Source organism: Panulirus ornatus, chromosome 20 (genome assembly GCF_036320965.1).
Source record: "Panulirus ornatus isolate Po-2019 chromosome 20, ASM3632096v1, whole genome shotgun sequence".
Classification (NCBI taxonomy): domain Eukaryota; kingdom Metazoa; phylum Arthropoda; class Malacostraca; order Decapoda; family Palinuridae; genus Panulirus; species Panulirus ornatus.
In genome coordinates this window covers 29015122-29037223 of record NC_092243.1, presented here as the reverse complement: position 1 = coordinate 29037223, position 22102 = coordinate 29015122, and positions in this window count along the sequence as shown.

The window sequence follows — 22102 nt, the reverse complement described above, 5'->3', positions numbered from 1 at the left end:
TCTGAGACCATGTGCATGCCAGCAACTTATCCACCACTCACCCATACAACTGATCTTGTATACTCAAGAAAATGATATCCCTACGATTCGAACAGTGACTTTCGTTCATTTTGCCTTTATTCATAGTCACTATATATACACTGTGCCAGCCCTCAGGATCCTCTTGGTAGGCCATACAACGTTGAATAGTCTGCCCGACCGGTCGACAACAATCTAACTCTTGCTTGAGAAAATCAACTGCAGTCTCATCCACTCCTAGGGCTTGGTCATGCCTTATCTTACGCAAGCCTTTTACTGCCTCCTTTCTTTTCACCATACCATTCGGCATGACTTTCTCACTCTACGTGCCATGTCGTTCAAGACATTTCATCCGCCATCTTACCATCAAGAACATTAAACATTCCTTCCTATGCGCACTCTATCTCTTTATCATCTCTTCTTTGCCTTAATCACTTCCCTATCTGTTTCGCTAACTCTCTCTAACTCTCTTGTTTCTTCACACTATGCACCTCATTCCACATTTTTCTTATCTTCCCTAAAATTCGCAGATCCTCCTTAACTCTCTCTTCCCTTTTCCACTTCCTGTTTTTCCTTGACCTATTGCTGCTTCCTCTTGTACACCTACTTCCTCGCATTTCTTCCCCTCAGATACCACCCAATGCTTCTCTCTTTTCTCTCAGTAGAAACCTATTTTCCTCATCCCAGCACTCATTACCCCTTTTTCATACACCCACAACCCACCGTCTACATGCCAGACACTTCACCCACAAATGTAAGCAGTGCAGTCCTAAATATCTTCATCTCTTCCACTCCATTTGTTTTCGCTTGCTCTTACCCTCTGCCACTGTTTGCTCAGTCTCTCGTGTTACCTCTGCTCATGGACCTCTTTTCTAAGTTCACTCGCATTCACCACTGTTTTCACACACGTGTCGTTTCATTTTTTCCTGAAACTACTTCAAACTTTTACAGTCGTCTCCAGTAAAGAATGAAAAAATTTTCTACAAACATTCCAGCTACTGTCCCTCTCAGTACGTTTTTAGCCTTCAACCTCTCCATCGGATGCCTGTCCATTAGCACATAATCCTATGATATCTCTTGACCTCACTTCCACTCATCCATATGAACTAACGTATACATTAATGTTTGAAACAAGTATTCCGAGTCATCGAACTTTTTTCAGCGCAAAACTGAACAAGCTGTTCCCCAAACAACCTTTACGCCAAGCACCCCTTCCCATCAATTATACCTTAAACTGTCATATCAGCCAATCCAGCATTCATACTACCGAGCATCAAGGTTTGATCCCTTGCATCAAATTGACAAAACTTTTAGTCACTTTCTCCCAGAAAGCTCCCCTTTGGAGGTGAGTCGGGGTGGTCGTGTAAATCTCAGGGTAAATTCCGCCGCTGGAGTAACCACTAGGTTACGTAAGATCAAGTGCCAACCATCGCAAGCTTTATGTGGCTCTCTCACTCGTGACACACGATACTGGATCTGGCACATGTAAGTTGCACGGTCATGTAGAGAGAGAGAGAGAGAGAGAGAGAGAGAGAGAGAGAGAGAGAGAGAGAGAGAGAGAGAGAGAGAGAGAGCAACTGAGTGAAGGGAATTAGAGAGGAAAAATTAATGAGATGGAGCGATGTTACAACTGCATGAGAGATGTCTCTGATGACGGTAACTGATATATTAATAACTTTATTTTTGTTCTAGATTTGTTCCAGTGATACTTGGACGACGGCGCCTTAGTTACAGGGTGTGGCACGGTGAAAGCCTCATTAAGATCTTGAACATGATCTTCATGAAGGCTGTTGCCAACAAGGAACTCGTGTCAGAAATCTTTGTTTCATTCAGATCTTACTAGGTCAAGAATGAGACATCGGAAGGATTGAAAATCAAGGCAATACAATCACTAGAAGTTTTCAATATTAATATAATCACTTGTTTTAGTGAAGAACCTCCTTGTTTTGTTCGATCATCTAAGATTATTACTGAGTATACGCTATGCTTGTTTGTATCACAAACTTTTGTGAATATCTTGTCATTGTATTACCAACCAAGTTGTATTACCACCCAAGTTGTGGGAATGTTTCTGGAGAGGTCAGCAAGATGGCTGTTACTCAGCAACATCCTGTGATCACGGTGTTCATACTTCTTCATTACCAGGCACAGCTGGACGCTTGTCCGTCTCTCATGCTAGCTTGCTTATAAACGTGACATATATTACCTCTGCTTCTATCAAATTCTTAATACATAGATAACAGTGGGAGAAAAATAGGCTTACACTACTTCATACTTTTCTGAGGTCGTCAAAGTTCAAGTCTTCATTTGCATATTCTCTGTCTCTGTTGAAACTGATATATTTCGTTAAAATCATAACAGGATTTTAATGTTCATCTTGATAAGATCAACGTTTATTAAGTTTATACCACTTATCACACAGAGAGATTAGCTGTATAAAAGCATCACCGTTTGCAAGCGAAGTCAGTACGTCTCCCTCCGCAGTGTCATCTTGCTCACTATTAGGGAAACACCAACAAACTGCCCAACGGCCGTCTTCAGTATATCCTCATCTGTCAACACTTCCTTAACACCACTGGTCTTAAGCTGACCCATAAGGGTCAGGTCACACGACACTTTCATTACAGCCGCATTTTTCACTATGCCCGTATCTCCATTACATTTTGATACCACCAGCCTTAGAACTGTCCCTTAAAGGTCAAATCAAAGACTATTTGTACTACACTCGCACCTTCATTACACATTAGACGTTGTTGGCCTTTGGTCCGACCTGACCCTTAAGGATTTTGTCAGCCTTCGTCCCTACATCTTCTTTTCTGCATCCTCGGTGTTATGGGCCTTTGGCCTAACCCGTAAGGGTCAGGCCAAACGCATCTTCACTGTGTCTTGGGAGACAGGTGCTGAGTATTGTAAAGATTAAACAAAAAGGAATGTAAACAGCAAAAACAAGTACGTTTCTCTCACTCTGAGAGAGACTTGATATTTTTATGATTGTTTCTATAAGGCTCTTTTTTCGGCACCTCTTTAGGCCATAAAATGGTAAATATGTATGACAAAAAATTTTGAATATTGTTTATACCAATTCAACCCACAGAACTGAAGAGATCTTTGGTGATATAATAAAATCCACACTTTTGGGATATGTGTAAAATTGGTGGCTGTTTATCTGTGATACAAAGTACAGTGTGTTGTTGTGGTGATGGATGGAGCCATAGCTGTTGCTGATGAGAGAATTTTCCTCTTTGTTTTTACTGTGGTAATGGAGGAAACTGGTCGTTGTCGCGATGATGGCAGGACGTCCTCTTTAAGGATGAAGGTATCCGTGGATATCATGATGGCGTGGGAACAGTGACTGTGATGATGAGTGAGGGAAATGTGGCTGCTGGAGTTCTACTGTTACTGTAATGATGGTGATGGATCATAGCTACTTTAGTGATAGAGAGAACTGTGGTGATTTTGACTAGTAATGGAACTAGATTAGTGTTGATGGCAAAAAAATTGACTTTTCAGATGATGGCTGTTGATGTGTGGTTATTGTTGTAATCAGTCATCAGTGGTTGTATTGCTGATCAAAGAAATAGAAAATATTTTGGTGAATAGAATCGAAGATGTTGTGGGTAAAGAGAGGAATGATACTGTTGTGGTAATGGAGGAGTTTGTGGTTGTTGAAGTGATAGAATGTCTGTAGTTGTTGTGATGACTGAGGGAGTACTGGACGCTGTGAGTAAAGGGATAACCATGACTGTGGTATTTACGGACAGGTTTGTAATCCTTGTATTGGCGAAGTGTTGGGAATAACTTTAACTCTTGTGATGATAGACATCTGTAAATTTTGCTGGTAAAGGAAACAACCTTAACTATTTTGGTGATGAAAAGAAATCTAACTGTTGTGGTGATGGAAAGACTTGTAGCTGTTGAGTCGATGGAAAAAACCGTAACTGTTGTGTTGATGGAAAAATTCATAACTATTCTGTTGATAAAAAGAACTAACCGTTGTGATGATGGAAAGACCTGTAATTGTTGTGGTGACAGAAAGACCTGTAACTGTTGCGTTGATGGTAAGACCTGTAGTAGTTGTGATGATGGAAAGATCTGTAACTTTTGTGATAATGGAAAGATCCGTAACTCTCATGGTAACGGAAAGGACGCGGAGATGGGTAAGTGGGTCACGTTTTGAGGTCAGATTGGGAAAGTTCATTAGCCGTAATGCTTTCTCCTCGACCCTGTTGAATAGGTTACCAGAGTTAAAACCAACCGAGATGTGAGATCAATACTTATTACAAGGGCGAATCAAGCATATGTATAATCAGAGTAACTGTTAAGAAGTGAGCAATCTTCGTCATCTCAGCAACGTTCAAAGTGTTTTCAGTGGTAGTCTTAGCTATTTGTACAATGATGGTTGTCCAGGGTAGATCAGACGTTACGGTGGCGACATATGTGCTTACCATGGTGAGCGGTAGAAAAGAGATACGAATATTGTGAAAGATTCCAAGAATGGGAAGAATTGGTTGTGAAAAGTGGCAAACGTAACTTTTTCTATCATAATGCGTTATACAATCAAAATATGAGTTTACACAGATGTGATGAGGCGAGTTGAAGATCGAGCAAAAGAATGCTCTGTTGATTTGTAAGAGTATGAGTACATTTGGCTATTTTCTAAGAGTGGAAGACATCGATAGAAAAGAGCTAGATAATAGAAGACAAGACAGAGTCATGTGACACCACTCTTAGATAGATTAAGTGGGAGAGGTTTATCCATCATCAGTTGCGGAAATACATGGATCAGTCGAATAAATTGATAGATATGAGATAAATGAGTAGAGGAGGAGAGCCATAAAGAAGGCGTATGGAGCTGAGACTCCAGTGCCACACCCTGTGCAAGGCCCTGTACACAGTATGGGCTATAGCACAGGGCTCCCTAAAGTCTCTCAAACAGAGTGACCAGACAGTATTATCATCGGGAATGCGATCACCGGTGGGCCGTTTATGCCTAAAGAAAATTCTTAGAGGAGGAGGGGATATACGCCTCCTCTACCACTACGCTAACCTCTGTTATACGCTCATCAGATATAGGCACATCACCAGAAAGAAGCAGTTGCCTTTCCAAGGAAATTCAGGAAAGATATGTCATAAGTTCGTCCAGTTAGAGCTGTTCAAGTGCTTATGTTGACTTTTAAGAGTAGCCAGTGAAGGCGGCTTGATGAACAAGCAGACGTTCACAAGACTGTGGTCAAACGAACAAATTGGATGTGAATGTCTAACCCTAGCACGAAGATTATAACTAAAAGATTACAGTGTTAGGAGAGTCTGTAGAGGACTTCAGCTTCAGATGAAAGGATGCCACGGTCTTATGGAAGGAGTTCAGACAACTGAAGAAAATTATAAGTTCTTGAGAGCTGTTCTAGCAGTAGGTGTAATGAATCTTGAACCAGAGTGATATTAAAATAGGTAAGTCAAGTTCCACAAATCGTGCGACAGACATGTGGTGAAGAACTTCCTATTTGAAATGCAAGTGTGAGTGAAGGTTATGGGTTGAGGTGTGAAAGACATTAAGAGAAACATAGCACAGTTGAGTTCTGAAGATAATTAGGAATTCAGACGACCTAAATGGTCTGTAATAGAGGAAATGTTTGTAAACAGATCCACAAGTTTGGGATGATAAATGAAAACGAATCAGGGCAAGAATCTTAGGCGAGACTAGTATTGTTACTGTGAGCATCCTCCTTCGAGTCGACAGTAGAGACAAGCAGGTTTCCGAAGATTCTTCACGTGCCATATTAAGAACTGGTAGGAAGATTCTTGCTGGATAAATTCATTTTATCTAGACTTTATACAGGTAGAGAAAAATGGGAGGGAAGGTAAAAATGACAGATTAATAATGAAAATCAGTAGAGTCCGTGTATATTGCATACAGGGGTATGTCGAGAGAAGCCCATTAGATTAATGAAAATCCTGTCACGTACTACGTTTTCTGTATAGGATCATTAGTAATATGCGCACCTTAACATTCTGACAGAGTATACTGAAGACCTTGGTTTCTTGGATATATACTTTATGACAAGATGTTGCAAAGACATTTCTGATGAAGTTGAAAACCTTTGTTCATAGTTTTAGATGAAATTATTTCAGCTACTTTAGAATCAGTTTGATTACACGTAATACTTTCTCGAATTACAATCAAGTTTATAAATACAAACATGTCGTGATGACTCACTCGTTTGTTACTACACACTTGAATTTTACGTTTTAAGATTCTGATTATTTCTATTTTCATATTTGTTCCCCGTTTCCCGTGTTATCGAGGTACCGCTTGAAACAGACGAAGAAAGGTCTCATTCGTCCACACCCATTTTCTAGCTGTGTAATGCACCAAAATTGTCACCCCCTTTCCAAAACCAAGCCCCACAGATCTATCCGTGATTTATCTCGGCTGCTTCATATGACCTCGTTCAGTCCACTGATAGCATGTCACCCTCTGTATACAACGCCATTCCAATTTACTCTATCCTCTGCATGCTCTTCATCCTCCTGCATGTCCAGGCCCTAACCACTCAAAGTAGTTTTCATTCCTTCCAACTTCAGTTTGATCTTCCCCTTTTCCTTTTCCCCTCCACTTCTGGCACGTAATCCATTATGTCAACCTCTCTTCACTCATATTTTCCATATGTGCAAGCCATTTCAGCACACCCTTTTCTGCTTTCTCAACCATCCTCCTCATATTACAACACATTTTTCTTACTCATTTCTTACTCGGTTAAACCACCTCACACCATTTTTGTCCTTAAACATTTCATGTCCAGCGCATCTGCCCTTCTCTACACATTCTCACATATAGCCTATATAACAACGCTGGGAATACTATACTTTCAAACTTACACATTTTCTGCATCCCAGATATCATTCCATCTTTCCACAAATCTCTTAATACTCCAAGAACCAACGCATCTTCACCCACCCCTTGAAACTTCCACTTTCGCTAAGATTCCACATCTAGGTATCTAAAACACTCCAATTGCTCTAAATTTTCTTCACTCAAGCTCACACTCAAACTAGCGTGTCCCTTTGTTCCGCTTAGTAACCTTCCTTATATTTACATTTACTGTCTTTCTTTCGCACACTCACCCAAACTCAGACACCATCTTCTGCAGTTTCTCACTAGAATCAGCCACCACTGTTGTGTCATCATTAAACAACAACTGACTCATTTCCCAGGCCCCCGCACCCTCCTGCAGACTTTATGCTCACCCCTCTCTCAAAGATCCTTGCAGCTACCTCTCTCACCACGCCAACCATAAACGAATCATACAGCCATGATGACATCACATACTCCTACAGCAGACCAAACTTCACCTTGAACAACTCACCCTCCTCTCTACTTTAGCCTCCAGAAGGCATGTCTATCTACTCTCTTATATGCTTTCTCTAAATTTATAAATGCCACATACAAGTTCCTCTATTTCTCTACGTATTTTCCACACACATTTTCAGAATGAAAACCTGATCTACATATCCTTTGCTACTCCTGAAATTTCTCAATCAATCCCCTCCCATACAGCTTTCCAGCTACACTCAAAAAAGTGTACCTCTATATTTCGAACATTCACCTGTGTTACCCTAGCCTTTGTCCAGTGGCAGATTGACCTAATCTATATAATTTCTTACATTTAAATTTGTGGTGCAAGAATCGCGCTGAAATTATTCATCAAATCTTATAGAGCCATACACAAACTCGTCTAAAATGCCGAGCAAAAACAATCGAAATATGGGTTCGGATTACCTGCCTCAAATGATATGTTACTCGTTGGTGAAAACATGTTTACAAGTTTTAAACGTATACTGAAAGATTACATGCAACGTAAGTTATAGTTGTTTATACTAGCAGCCATCTTGGAATATGTAAGATTAAGAACCCTGAGCACCTCAATTATAGCCGTAGAAGATTTATGGTAAGAAACATTACATGCAGTGCAATATTAAAGTCATGAATATGATCTTGCATGTCAAAATACATTCAAATGTTTAAATTTCTGAAAAATCATATCATAAGTAGTTATGATTACAATCAGATATATAGTAAATCTGAGTGGTGACCATTGTACATTTCGTTGAGGATTCCACTATAAATACTTCGGCTCACTTTTTCTCACCTTAACCATTACTTTTTCCTTTTTCTCGCTCTGAATATATTTCCTCATTTAACTTGGACCTGTGCAACATCGTTAATATGAAAGCAGAAACATGGTTAAATTATGAAAAAAGCATGTTCTACCTATCTAAATTTCATTCATGTGCCACAATTAGATTTTAGAAGATTACGGTTCAATCCTGCAGTAGAGTAAACAAGTTGGATATATCCACTCTATCTTAGAAACTCTTGCTAGGAAAGCTCCGTAGACGTCACAGCTATATTTCATGTCAGTAGCTGTTCCAAATCTGCAGCGGTCTCATTCAACCCACAATCGAGTAATGCTTCTGTTTCTCATTTATTCAGATCGGAGATGAAAGTCTTCCTATTCATCAGCTTTCTTTTTATCCAGCCCTCTTGTTCTACATGTGTTATTTTGGCCAATACTCCGTAATTATTTCTGTGTATGTAAAAGCCACTACGACACCCACAAAATGCGAATTGTTGCTGCTTTCCATAGCTTCTGTGTGGAAGCCAACCATACGAGAGTTAAGCGTTATCATGCTTCTGCCTTTCTTTGAACAATAAATCTCTGGAGCTCATTTCTCCTTATCCGTCTTTTCCTATGTCTAAAACATTCCCATTAAACAGTCAGATGTGCAAACACCCGAGGATTTCGGATTTGTTTTTCTCTTACTTTTCTCGTAATTCTGATATTATTTTTTCAATTTTCACCTCGGAGGACCACAATTTGACTTGTCAGTGCCATGTTGACAACTATAAGAAGGAAAGACAAGTTACTTATTTCAGTATCAGTCAAGTTCTGATTCAGGGAACCAAAAGCATGATGAACCTGAAGATCAACAATGAACTACCAACAATTCAGCAACCAAACTATGTCATAGATAACGAAGTTTATATAAACTGATAGATCTAGTTTCATACTTTCCTAGTAATAAAACTATCTGTATTATTACCCATTAATGTCTTCAGTGTGGCAGCATATTACACTACATAACAAATGCTCACCACTAACCTTAGTGTTACTTTTGGAAGCTGTTGGAATCCAGTTCTTCTTCCTTCTGGAATGTTTACCTTCCAGAGAAACAGATCATTGCATATTTAGTATTTTGTGACCAGTGAGAAATAATGACAGTTACTTGTGTCATCACTAGCATTCCTGCATCAACCTCGTGTCTCGAAAAGTCAAAAAGTCGAAAATTGTAGTTAGAAAATAGAAAAAAATCGGATAGAAAATAGACACACACACACACACACACACACACACACACACACACACACACACACACACACATCGAATCAGGCCACAGCAGAGAGCAGAAGAGAAACCTCGCATTCCTTGTGAGTTTTTTCAAGAGACGATATCGTACATAGTCATTTGTCCAGGACACTAAAGGAGGCAGTACTAGTGAGGCTGGTCAAATATCCAGCTCAAGGCAGTGGGATTTGTCGTTGGAAATTAAAGGATACATGACAAGTTCGGCTAATGATCAAAGTACTACATGAACCTCAGACTTTTGTCAAGTTGACTACAACAGGCGCTCGAATGTGCTGACTAAGATATGTATATGAAGCGTGAGGTTGGATCGTAGGTGAAGATCAGGCGACACTGTGATTGGTGAGTAAATAAAAGAGTGAGTGAGCTCGTGAGTGTGAACCTGTATTGACTTTCTTCTCAAGTCACTAGAGATTGGATCATGTATAAGCGTATACATACAAAGTGAGAAGTTAGAGTGGTAACTGGGCGCAAACAGCCTGTGATTGGCACAAAGTAAGTATTGCCAAGGGACTAGACGAAAACTTACATTGCGTAAGGTGCGTTTTTGAAACGAGACAAGATATCAGATGTAGAGGTGACTAAAGCTTAGTTAGTTATGATATATACACACTCAGCGAGAAGGTTAGTTTGAGATGAAACAATTCACCAGATTTTCTTAAACAGTCTGTAAACAGGATAAAGTGACAACGGAACGAAGTGAGTTGAATTACTGAGAGGTTTGAAGTGAGTCTACAGTATGTCTGGAACACAAACAACAAGATCAACTTGGTCAAAGACAAGAGACATGACTGGTTATTTTCCCCATTTAGGTTTGAAGTAGTAGAGAAGACGGGAAAAATGAGTATCCGCATAAGGTTGCACACCGACCATAGTTGTAAGACGATCAGTTAGGAGAGGATTAAATCTATTTAGTGTCAAATCTAAGGAATAGTTATATAATACAAAACCTTGGACAAAGGTAAAGGAAGGACAAGGAAACACTCTTCACCAAAGAGAATACCAGAATTACATGAAGAGGAAAAACAATGTTGCGGTTAGTAGCTGGCAGAGGCGACGGCATTTTTATCTTTTTTCTACTGTTTTCCGCTTTCATTTCATGATCGTTGAATAGCTCATCCTTATACCATTCCTTTTCAATTGCTCATCCCAGTGTTGCATAGTCTGCTGTAATCTTTCATTGGTATTTGTGTCCTGCAAGACCTTCACCTATGCCTTGAAAACGTCCTCACATATCTTCAAGGACCTTCATGTTGACAAGTGTAAGCATGTGGTGTTGGTACACTGCTTTGTCTAACACCTGAGCTTACTGTAACCCCAAGCTCTTGTCTGATCATACTGATCCACTGTATGAATCAAGAACTCTTGATGATTGACAATTTTGCTGATACTTCTATACAGTAAGTTCTCCCAGCATTCTCTGCATGAAGATAAAAGTGAATATCTATTCCAGGTCCAGATAATGATCATAAGTATACTGCACATAGTCATACTCTCAGCTCTTCTTCAGATACACTGTCTCTACTGATCCTTGATGTATTGCACTTCCTCAACACGGAAACCACCAGTACCTTTCAGTCACTCTGCATTCTTCATTCACACGTAAATGTCTACTCAACGCCCTCACACACTCTCCTGTGTGGCTCATCAGAGATATCCCTGTGAAAAGATTGGCATAATACTTGCTTCTCTTTCGTCGTGAGCACTGAACAGATCGGTGATACCAAGATCTTATAGTAGATGCTCTGCTGGACGACCAACACAAACTGTCTGGTGTACCGTCAACCATAACTTCAACCGCCTCATCTACTTTTCGTATGTTGTTACTTCTTCATTAACTGTAAGGCTTCTCGTGCTTCTTAGTGATATTTTCTTCCATCCATCATCGTCCTCCATTCTCGTCAACATTACTAATTATTATTATTATTATTATTATTATTATTATTATTATTATTATTATTATTATTACTATTATTACTATTATTATTATTATTATTAGTAGTAGTAGTAGTAGTAGTAGTACTATCATTATTATCATTATTATTATCATTATTATCATTATTGATATTATTATTATTATTATCATTATCATTATTATTATTATTATTATCATTATCATTATTATCATTATTATTATTATTATAATCATTATCATTGTTATCATTATTCCTATTATTATTATTATTATCATTATTATTATTATTATTATTATTATTATTATTATTATTATTATTATTATTATTATTATTATTATCATTATTATTATTATTATTATTATCATCATTATTATTATCATCATCATTATTATCATTATTATTATTATTATAATCATTATCATTGTTATCATTATTCCTATTATTATTATTATTATCATTATTATTATAATCATTATTATTATTATTATTATTATTATTATTATTATTATTATTATTATCATTATTATTATTATTATTATTATCATCATTATTATTATCATTATCATTATTATCATTATTATTATTATTATAATCATTATCATTGTTATCATTATTCCTATTATTATTATTATTATTATTATTATTATTATTATTATTATTATTATTATTATTATCATTATTATTATTATTATCATTATCATTGTTATTACTGCCATCATTATTATCATCATCATTATTATTATTACTATCATTATCATTATCATTATTATCATTATTATTTTTTTACTAATTTTATAATCGTAGTCCTTTAGTCACAAAACCCCTTCTCCAGGGTATACTACAGCTTCAACGCTGCTCATTTATTGTTCATGTGGTAGTCCGCACACTTCAACAGACTTTATCCATACTTATATTCAGCGTTCTTTAGTTCACGAACTATGTCTGTCACATTCTACTCGCCTTTTTCCTCGTTTGATTTCATAAACATCTATGAGAAACATAAGTTGTTCTCACCATCATTTCTATCACCTCCTCATTCTAACAAGCTGTTACCTTTTTCTTGCTTGCGTCTTTTGGACTCTTGTTTCAACTTCTACTATTCTCGCTTCCTACCTTCCTCCTCCTTTAACCGTACTCACTACTCATCCTGAGCTCACTGCGTGTACCCCAACCACTTAGGTTGAATTCATGGAACACGACTGGATGCTGGTTTCCAAAGTTTCTATTTGGAAACCGTTATGCGGAAATTGAACCCTTCATTCCTCGTAAAATGATAATGATCAGTTCTCCTCCTTTTATCTTACCTTTATCCTACCATTCTTCACATTAAACAAGGTCTGCTGACACCTACAAAGCTCTGATTGATGATCTCTCTGTTTCTCTCATCGCAATGCTTTTCCATTCACCGGAGATGGTCATGATTCGGGTATGTTTCTCCCGAGCCATATCCGTTACAGTATGACCTCGGTGGCACTGTAGGGTAACTGGAGAGAGTTGAGAGGAACAAAATTGTTTATTAGGGCAATATTGAAATATTTTTTCTTTTACATTTGAGCACACCGGGGATATGGAGATATATCTAAACAAATGCTAACTATTGCTGGCAGACGTAAACTTGAATTTGCTGCATCTTTGTGGAGCTCTTGATATAGAAACGTACAGACAAGCTGGAAAGATTAATAGAAATGGGCACGAGGATCGTGCTTAGATTAGCAGGCCAGGTATTAAGAGAGGCTGAAAATACTCAGTTGTCCTCCACACATACTATACATGATACAGAGAGGGGATTTTATAATGAATTCCAGGAGTCTGAATAGAGTAACCTGGGGGAGGGTAAATTTTTCAAAGCCGGAGTGAGAATGACTGGAAGACATTACGGATACCTAAAGTGGAAAGAACGACAACAGTTTTTACTGAGAGAATGATTCAGAACAGCATTTCATCAAACGTAAGTATAATGTATTCAAGAAATTTCAGTAGTTCCAGAATAAGGCTGGACCGATATGTGTGTGTGAGTGTGTGTGTGTGTGTGTGTGTGTGTGTGTGTGTGTGTGTGTGAAAGATATCGGTCTGATTGAGCTGATCTGAGCTTAAAGGAAATCCAAGATAACCATCACTAGAAGTCTGAACCAAAACAGACCAACAGATTCAAAACTCATCGACATACGTTTAGGTTGGACTAATATTAATTTCTCACCTCAAACTTTTACATCGCTTGGTACAAGTATGAAAACTTTGAAGAAATACTGGTTCCAACAATGTTATATGGATGTGAGGCATGGGTTATTGATAGGGTTGTGCGTAGGAGAGTGGACGTGTTGGAAATGAAATGTTTGAGGACGATATGTGGTGTGAGGTGGTTTGATCGAGTAAGTAATGAAAGAGTAAGAGAGATGTGTGGCAATAAATAGAGTGTGGTTGAGAGAGCAGAAGAGTGTGTGTTGATATAGTTTGGACCTATGGAGAGAATGAGTTAGGAAGATTGACAAAGAGGATACGTGTCAAAGGTGGAGGGAACAAGGAGAAGCGGGAGAATAAATTGAAGGTGGAAGGATGAAGCGAAAAAGACTTTGAGCGTTCGGGCCTTGGACATACAAGAAGGTGAGAGGCGTGAAAAAAATACAGTAAATTGAAACAATGTGGTATACCGAGCTTGACGTGTTTTCAATGCACTAAACTAGGGCAGGCGAAACGTCTGGTAAGACCATGGAAAGGACTGTGGGGCCCGGATATGAATAGGGGGAGCAGTGGTTTCGGTGCAATACAAATGATAGCTAGAGACTGATTTTGGACAAATGTGTCCTTTCCTTGTCTGTTTTCGTGCCACTACTTCGTTGACAATGGGAAACGGTGATCAAGTACAATAAATGGAGAATGATATATATATGTATACATATATTTTTTATTATGCTTTGTCGCTGTCTCCCGCGTTAGCCAGGCAGCGCAAGGAAACAGACGAGAGAATTGCTCAACACACCGACATACACATGTATGTACATACACGTCCACATGCACATATACATACGTAAACATTTCAACGTAAACATATATATATATATATATATATATATATATATATATATATATATATATATATATATATATATATATATATATATATATATATATATATATATATATAATATATATATATATATATATATATATATATATATATATATATATATATATATATATATATATATATATATATATATATATATATTATATATATATATATATATATATATATATATATATATATATATATATATATATATATATATATATATATATATATATATATATATATATATATTTTGAATACCTAGAATCAGTTTAGAACTACTGATTGTGTTATGAAGAGGTGTCTTTTGGAGAATACATTGAGAAAATGTGCACTTTCTTACATAGACAGCCATTGATGACTTCCACCTGAAAAGAGAGCCTGTACAGGACTTGCAGCGGTGTCCAAAGAAAGTGAACTACGCGGGAAACGGCGATCAAATTTAAAGAGGGAAGTCAGCACCACAAGTAAAGCATCCTCCTCGAAGGCTCAGAGTGGGGTGCCTAAATGTGTGTGGATGTAACCAAGATGTGAAGACCCTTACTGGAAAAACAATCACTCTTGAAGTAGAACCTTCAGACACAATAGAAAATGTGAAGGAAAATAGTGAAATTGGAAAAAAATGTAGCTTAGACATTGAAGCTTATTGATACAGTGGTTAAATTGATGAGAACTGCTATTGACGTTTGTGTAAATAAATTATACATTTCCTTTTTTCCATAGCCAGAGGTTGAACCATTATGTGACATTCTTTTTTTTTCATTCATTTCAAGCTAGAAGTTTAAGTTTTCTAAATTGTTTCTTACATTTCTCATATGTATGTATATGTATGTGTGTGTGTGTGTATATGTGCGTATGTATGTGTATGTGTGTGTATGTGTATATGTATATATATATGTATATTATCCCTGGGGATAGGGGTGAAAGAATACTTCCCACGTATTCCTCGCGTGTCGTAGAAAGCGACTAGAGGGGACGGGAGCGGGGGGCCAGAAATCCTCCCCTCCTTGTATTAACTTTCTAAAATGGGAAACAGAAGAAGGAGTCACGCGGGGAGTGCTCATCCTCCTCGAAGGCTCAGAGTGGGGTGCCTAAATGTGTGTGTATGTAACCAAGATGTGAAAAAAAAAAGAGATAGGTAGTATGTTTGAGGAAAGGAACCTGGATGTTTTGGCTCTGAGTGAAACGAAGCTCAAGGGTAAAGGGGAAGAGTGGTTTGGGAATGTCTGGGGAGTAAAGTCAGGGGTTAGTGAGAGGACAAGAGCAAGGGAAGGAGTAGCAATACTCCTGAAACAGGAGTTGTGGGAGTATGTGATAGAGTGTAAGAAAGTAAATTCTCGATTAATATGGGTAAAACTGAAAGTTGATGGAGAGAGGTGGGTGATTATTGGTGCATATGCACCTGGGCATGAGAAAAAAGATCAAGAGAGGCAAGTGTTTTGGGAGCAGCTGAATGAGTGTGTTAGTGGTTTTGATGCACGAGACCGGGTTATAGTGATGGGTGATTTGAATGCAAAGGTGAGTAATGTGGCAGTTGAGGGAATAATTGGTATACATGGGGTGTTCAGTGTTGTAAATGGAAATGGTGAAGAGCTTGTAGATTTATGTGCTGAAAAAGGACTGATGATTGGGAATACCTGGTTTAAAAAGCGAGATATACATAAGTATACTTATGTAAGTAGGAGAGATGGCCAGAGAGGGTTATTGGATTACGTGTTAATTGACAGGCGCGCGAAAGAGAGATTTTTGGATGTTAATGTGCTGAGAGGTGCAACTGGAGGGATGTCTGATCATTATCTTCTGGAGGCTAAGGTGAAGATTTCTATGCGTTTTCAGAAAAGAAGAGTGAATGTTGGGGTGAAGAGGGTGGTGAGAGTAAGTGAGCTTGGGAAGGAGACTTGTGTGAGGAAGTACCAGGAGAGACTGAGTACAGAATGGAAAAAGGTGAGAACAATGGAAGTAAGGGGAGTGGTGGAGGAATGGGATGTATTTAGGGAATCAGTGATGGATTGCGCAAAAGATGCTTGTGGCATGAGAAGAGTGGGAGATGGGTTGATTAGAAAGGGTAGTGAGTGGTGGGATGAAGAAGTAAGAGTATTAGTGAAAGAGAAGAGAGAGGCATTTCGACGATTTTTGCAGCGAAAAAATGCAATTGAGTGGGAGACGTATAAAAGAAAGAGACAGGAGGTCTAGAGAAAGGTGCAAGAGGTGAAAAAAAGGGCAAATGAGAGTTGGGGTGAGAGAGTATCATTAAATTTTAGGGAGAATAAAAAGATGTTCTGGAAGGAGGTAAATAAAGTGCGTAAGACAAGGGAGCAAATGGGAACTTCAGTGAAGGGCGCAAATGGTGAGGTGATAACAAGTAGTGGTGATGTGAGAAGGAGATGGAGTGAGTATTTTGAAGGTTTGTTGAATGTGTTTGATGATAGAGTGGCAGATATATGGTGTTTTGGTCGAGGTGGTGTGCAAAGTGAGAGGGTTAGGGAAAATGATTTGATAAACAGAGAAGGGGTAGTAAAAGCTTTGAGGAAGATGAAAGCCGGCAAGGCAGCAGGTTTCGATGGTATTGCAGTGGAATTTATTAAAAAAGGGGATGACTGTATTCTTGACTGGTTGGTAAGGTTATTTAATGTATGTATGACTCATGGTGAGGTGCCTGAGGATTGGCGGAATGCGTGCATAGTGCCATTGTACAAAGGCAAAGGGGATAAGAGTGAGTGCTCAAATTACAGAGGTATAAGTTTGTTGAGTATTCCTGGTAAATTATATGGGAGGGTATTGATTGAGAGGGTGAAGGCATGTACAGAGCATCAGATTGGGGAAGAGCAGTGTGGTTTCAGAAGTGGTAGAGGATGTGTGGAGCAGGTGTTTGCTTTGAAGAATGTATGTGAGAAATACTTAGAAAAGCAAATGGATTTGTATGTAGCATTTATGGATCTGGAGAAGGCATATGATAGAGTTGATAGAGATGCTCTGTGGAAGGTATTAAGAATATATGGTGTGGGAGGCAAGTTGTTAGAAGCAGTGAAAAGTTTTTATCGAGGATGTAAGGCATGTGTACGTGAAGGAATAGAGGAAAGTGATTGGTTCTCAGTGAATGTAGGTTTGCGGCAGGGGTGTGTGATGTCTCCATGGTTGTTTAATTTGTTTATGGATGGGGTTGTTAGGGAGGTGAATGCAAGAGTTTTGGAAAGAGGGGCAAGTATGAAGTCTGTTGGGGATGAGAGAGCTTGGGAAGTGAGTCAGTTGTTGTTCGCTGATGATACAGAGCTGCTGGCTGATTCATGTGAGAAACTACAGAAGCTGGTGACTGAGTTTGGTAAAGTGTGTGAAAGAAGAAAGTTAAGAGTAAATGTGAATATAAGCAAGGTTATTAGGTACAGTAGGGTTGAGGGTCAAGTCAATTGGGAGGTGAGTTTGAATGGAGAAGAACTGGAGGAAGTGAAGTGTTTTAGATATCTGGGAGTGGATCTGGCAGCGAATGGAACCATGGAAGTGGAAGTGGATCATAGGGTGGGGGAGGGGGCGAACATTCTGAGAGCCTTGAAGAATGTGTGGAAGTCGAGAACATTATCTCGGAAAGCAAAAATGGGTATGTTTGAAGGAATAGTGGTTCCAACAATATTGTATGGTTGCGAGGCGTGGGCTATGGATAGAGTGGTGCGCAGGAGGATGGATGTGCTGGAAATGAGATGTTTGAGGACAATGTGTGGTGTGAGGTGGTTTGATCGAGTAAGTAACGTAAGGGTAAGAGAGATGGGTGGAAATAAAATGAGCGTGGTTGAGAGAGCAGAAGAGGGTGTTTTGAAATGGTTTGGTCACATGGAGAGAATGAGTGAGGAAAGATTGACCAAGAGGATATATGTGTCGGAGGTGGAGGGAACGAGGAGAAGAGGGAGACCAAATTGGAGGTGGAAAGATGGAGTGAAAAAGATTTTGTGTGATCGGGGCCTGGACATGCAGGAGGGTGAAAGGAGGGCAAGGAATAGAGTAAATTGGAGCGATGTGGTATACCTGGGTTGACGTGCTGTTAGTGGATTGAATCAGGGCATGTGAAGCGTCTGGGGTAAACCATGGAAAGCTGTGTAGGTATGTATATTTTCGTGTGTGGACGTATGTATATACATGTGTATGGGGGTGGGTTGGGCCATTTCTTTCGTCTGTTTCCTTGCGCTACCTCGCAAACGCGGGAGACAGCGACAAAGCAAAAAAAAAAAAAAGAAAAAATATATATATATATATATATATATATATATATATATATATATATATATATATATATATATATATATATATATATTTACACCCCTATGCCTGGGGATAGGGATGAAAGAATACTTCCCACGCATTCCTCGCGTGTCGTAGAAGGCGACTAGAGGGGACGGGAGCGTGGGACCAGAAATCCTCCCCTCCTTGTATCTTTTAACTTTCTAAAATGGGAAACAGAAGGAGTCACGCGGGGAGTGCTCATCCTCCTCGAAGGCTCAGACTGGGGTGTCTAAATGTGTGTGGATGTAACCAAGATGTGAAAAAAGGAGAGATAGGTAGTATGTTTGAGGAAAGGAACCTGGATGTTTTGGCTCTGAGTGAAACGAAGCTCAAGGGTAAAGGGGAAGAGTGGTTTGGGAATGTCTTGGGAGTAAAGTCAGGGGTTAGTGAGAGGACAAGAGCAAGGGAAGGAGTAGCAGTACTCATGAAATAGGAATTGTGGGAGTATATGATAGAATATAAGAAAGTAAATTCTCGATTAATATGGGGAAAACTGAAAGTTGATGGAGAGAGATGGGTGATTATTGGTGCATATGCACCTGGGCATATGAGAGGCAAGTGTTTTGGGAGCAGCTGAACGAGTGTGTTAATGGTTTTTGACGCACGAGACCGGGTTATAGTGATGGGTGATTTGAATGCAAAGGTGAGTAATGTGGCAGTTGAGGGAATAATTGGTAAACATGGGGTGTTCAGTGTTGTAAATGGAAATGGTGAAGAGCTTGTAGATTTATGTGCTGAAAAGTTACTGGTGATTGGGAATACCTGGTTTAAAAAGCGAGGTACACATAAGTATACGTATGTAAGTAGGAGAGATGTCCAGAGAGCGTTATTTGATTACGTGTTAATTGACAGGCGCGCGAAAGAGAGACTTTTGGATGTTAATGTGCTGAGAGGTGCAACTGGAGGGATGTTTGATCATTATCTTGTGGAGGCTAAGGTGAAGATTTGTATGGGTTTTCAGAAAAGAAGAGTGAATGTTGGGGTGAAGAGGGTGGTGAGAGTAAGTGAGCTTGGGAAGGAGACTTGTGTGAGGAAGTACCAGGAGAGACAGAGAGAGAGTACAGAATGGAAGAAGGTGAGAACAATGGAAGTAAGGGGAGTGGGGGAGGAATGGGATGTATTTAGGGAATCAGTGATGGATTGCGCAAAAGATGCTTGTGGCATGAGAAGAGTGGGAGGTGGGTTGATTAGAAAGGGTAGTGAGTGGTGGGATGAAGAAGTAAGAGTATTTGTGAAAAAGAAGAGAGAGGCATTTCGACGATTTTTGCAAGGACAAAATGCAATTGAGTGGGAGATGTATAAAAGAAAGAGACAGGAGATCAAGAAAAAGGTGCAAGAGGTGAAAAAGAGGGCAAATGAGAGTTGGGGTGAGAGAGTATCATTAAATTTTAGGGAGAATAAAAAGATGTTCTGGAAGGAGGTAAATAAAGTGCGTAAGACAAGGGAGCAAATGGGAACTTCAGTGAAGGGCGCAAATTGGGAGGTGATAACAAGTAGTGGGGATGTGAGAAGGAGATGGAGTGAGTATTTTGAAGGTTTGTTGAATGTGTTTGATGATAGAGTGCCAGATATAGGGTGTCTTGGTCGAGGTGGTGTGCAAAGTGAGAGGGTTAGGGAAAATGATTTGGTAAACAGAGAAGAGGTAGTAAAAGCTTTGCGGAAGATGAAAGCCGGCAAGGCAGCAGGTTTCGATGGTATTGCAGTGGAATCTATTAAAAAAGGGGGTGACTGTATTATTTACTGGTTGGTAAGGTTATTTAATGTATGTATGACTCATGATTAGGTGCCTGAGGATTGGCGGAATGCGTGCATAGTGCCATTGTACAAAGGCAAAGGAGATAAGAATGAGTGCTCAAATTACAGAGGTATAAGTTTGTTGAGTATTCCTGGTAAATTATATGGGAGGGTATTGATTGAGAGGGTGAAGGCATGTACAGAGCATCAGATTGGGGAAGAGCAGTGTGGTTTCAGAAGTGGTAGAGGATGTGTGGATCAGGTGTTTGCTTTGAAGAATGTATGTGAGAAATACTTAGAAAAGCAAATGGATTTCTATGTAGCATTTATGGATCTGGAGAAGGCATATGATAGAGTTGATAGAGATGCTCTGTGGAAGGTATTAAGAATATATGGTGTGGGAGGAAAGTTGTTAGAAGCAGTGAAAAGTTTTTATCGAGGATGTAAGGCATGTGTACGTGTAGGAAGAGAGGAAAGTGATTGGTTCTCAGTGAATGTAGGTTTGCGGCAGGGGTGTGTGATGTCTCCATGGTTGTTTAATTTGTTTATGGATGGGGTTGTTAGGGAGGTAATGCAAGAGTTTTGGAAAGAGGGGCAAGTATGAAGTCTGTTGGGGATGAGAGAGCTTGGGAAGTGAGTCAGTTGTTGTTCGCTGATGATACAGCGCTGGTGGCTGATTCATGTGAGAAACTGCAGAAGCTGGTGACTGAGTTTGGTAAAGTGTGTGAAAGAAGAAAGTTAAGAGTAAATGTGAATAAGAGCAAGGTTATTAGGTACAGTAGGGTTGAGGGTCAAGTCAATTGGGAGGTGAGTTTGAATGGAGAAAAACTGGAGGAAGTAAGTGTTTTAGATATCTGGGAGTGGATCTGGCAGCGGATGGAACATGGAAGCGGAAGTGGATCATAGGGTGGGGGAGGGGGCGAAAATTCTGGGGCCTTGAAGAATGTGTGGAAGTCGAGAACATTATCTCGGAAAGCAAAAATGGGTATGTTTGAAGGAATAGTGGTTCCAACAATGTTGTATGGTTGCGAGGCGTGGGCTATGGATAGAGTTGTGCGCAGGAGGATGGATGTGCTGGAAATGAGATGTTTGAGGACAATGTGTGGTGTGAGGTGGTTTGATCGAGTAAGTAACGTAAGGGTAAGAGAGATGTGTGGAAATAAAAAGAGCGTGGTTGAGAGAGCAGAAGAGGGTGTTTTGAAATGGTTTGGGCACATGGAGAGAATGAGTGAGGAAAGATTGACCAAGAGGATATATGTGTCGGAGGTGGAGGGAACGAGGAGAAGAGGGAGACCAAATTGGAGGTGGAAAGATGGAGTGAAAAAGATTTTGTGTGATCGGGGCCTGAACATGCAGGAGGGTGAAAGGAGGGCAAGGAATAGAGTGAATTGGAGCGATGTGGTATACCGGGGTTGACGTGCTGTCAGTGGATTGAATCATGGCATGTGAAGCGTCTGGGGTAAACCATGGAAAGCTGTGTAGGTATGTATATTTGCGTGTGTGGACGTATGTATATACATGTGTATGGGGGTGGGTTGGGCCATTTCTTTCGTCTGTTTCCTTGCGCTACCTCGCAAACGCGGGAGACAGCGACAAAGCACAAAAAAAAATATATACGTATACATATATAAACATGTACATAATTCATACTCTCTACCCTTATTCATTCTCGTCGC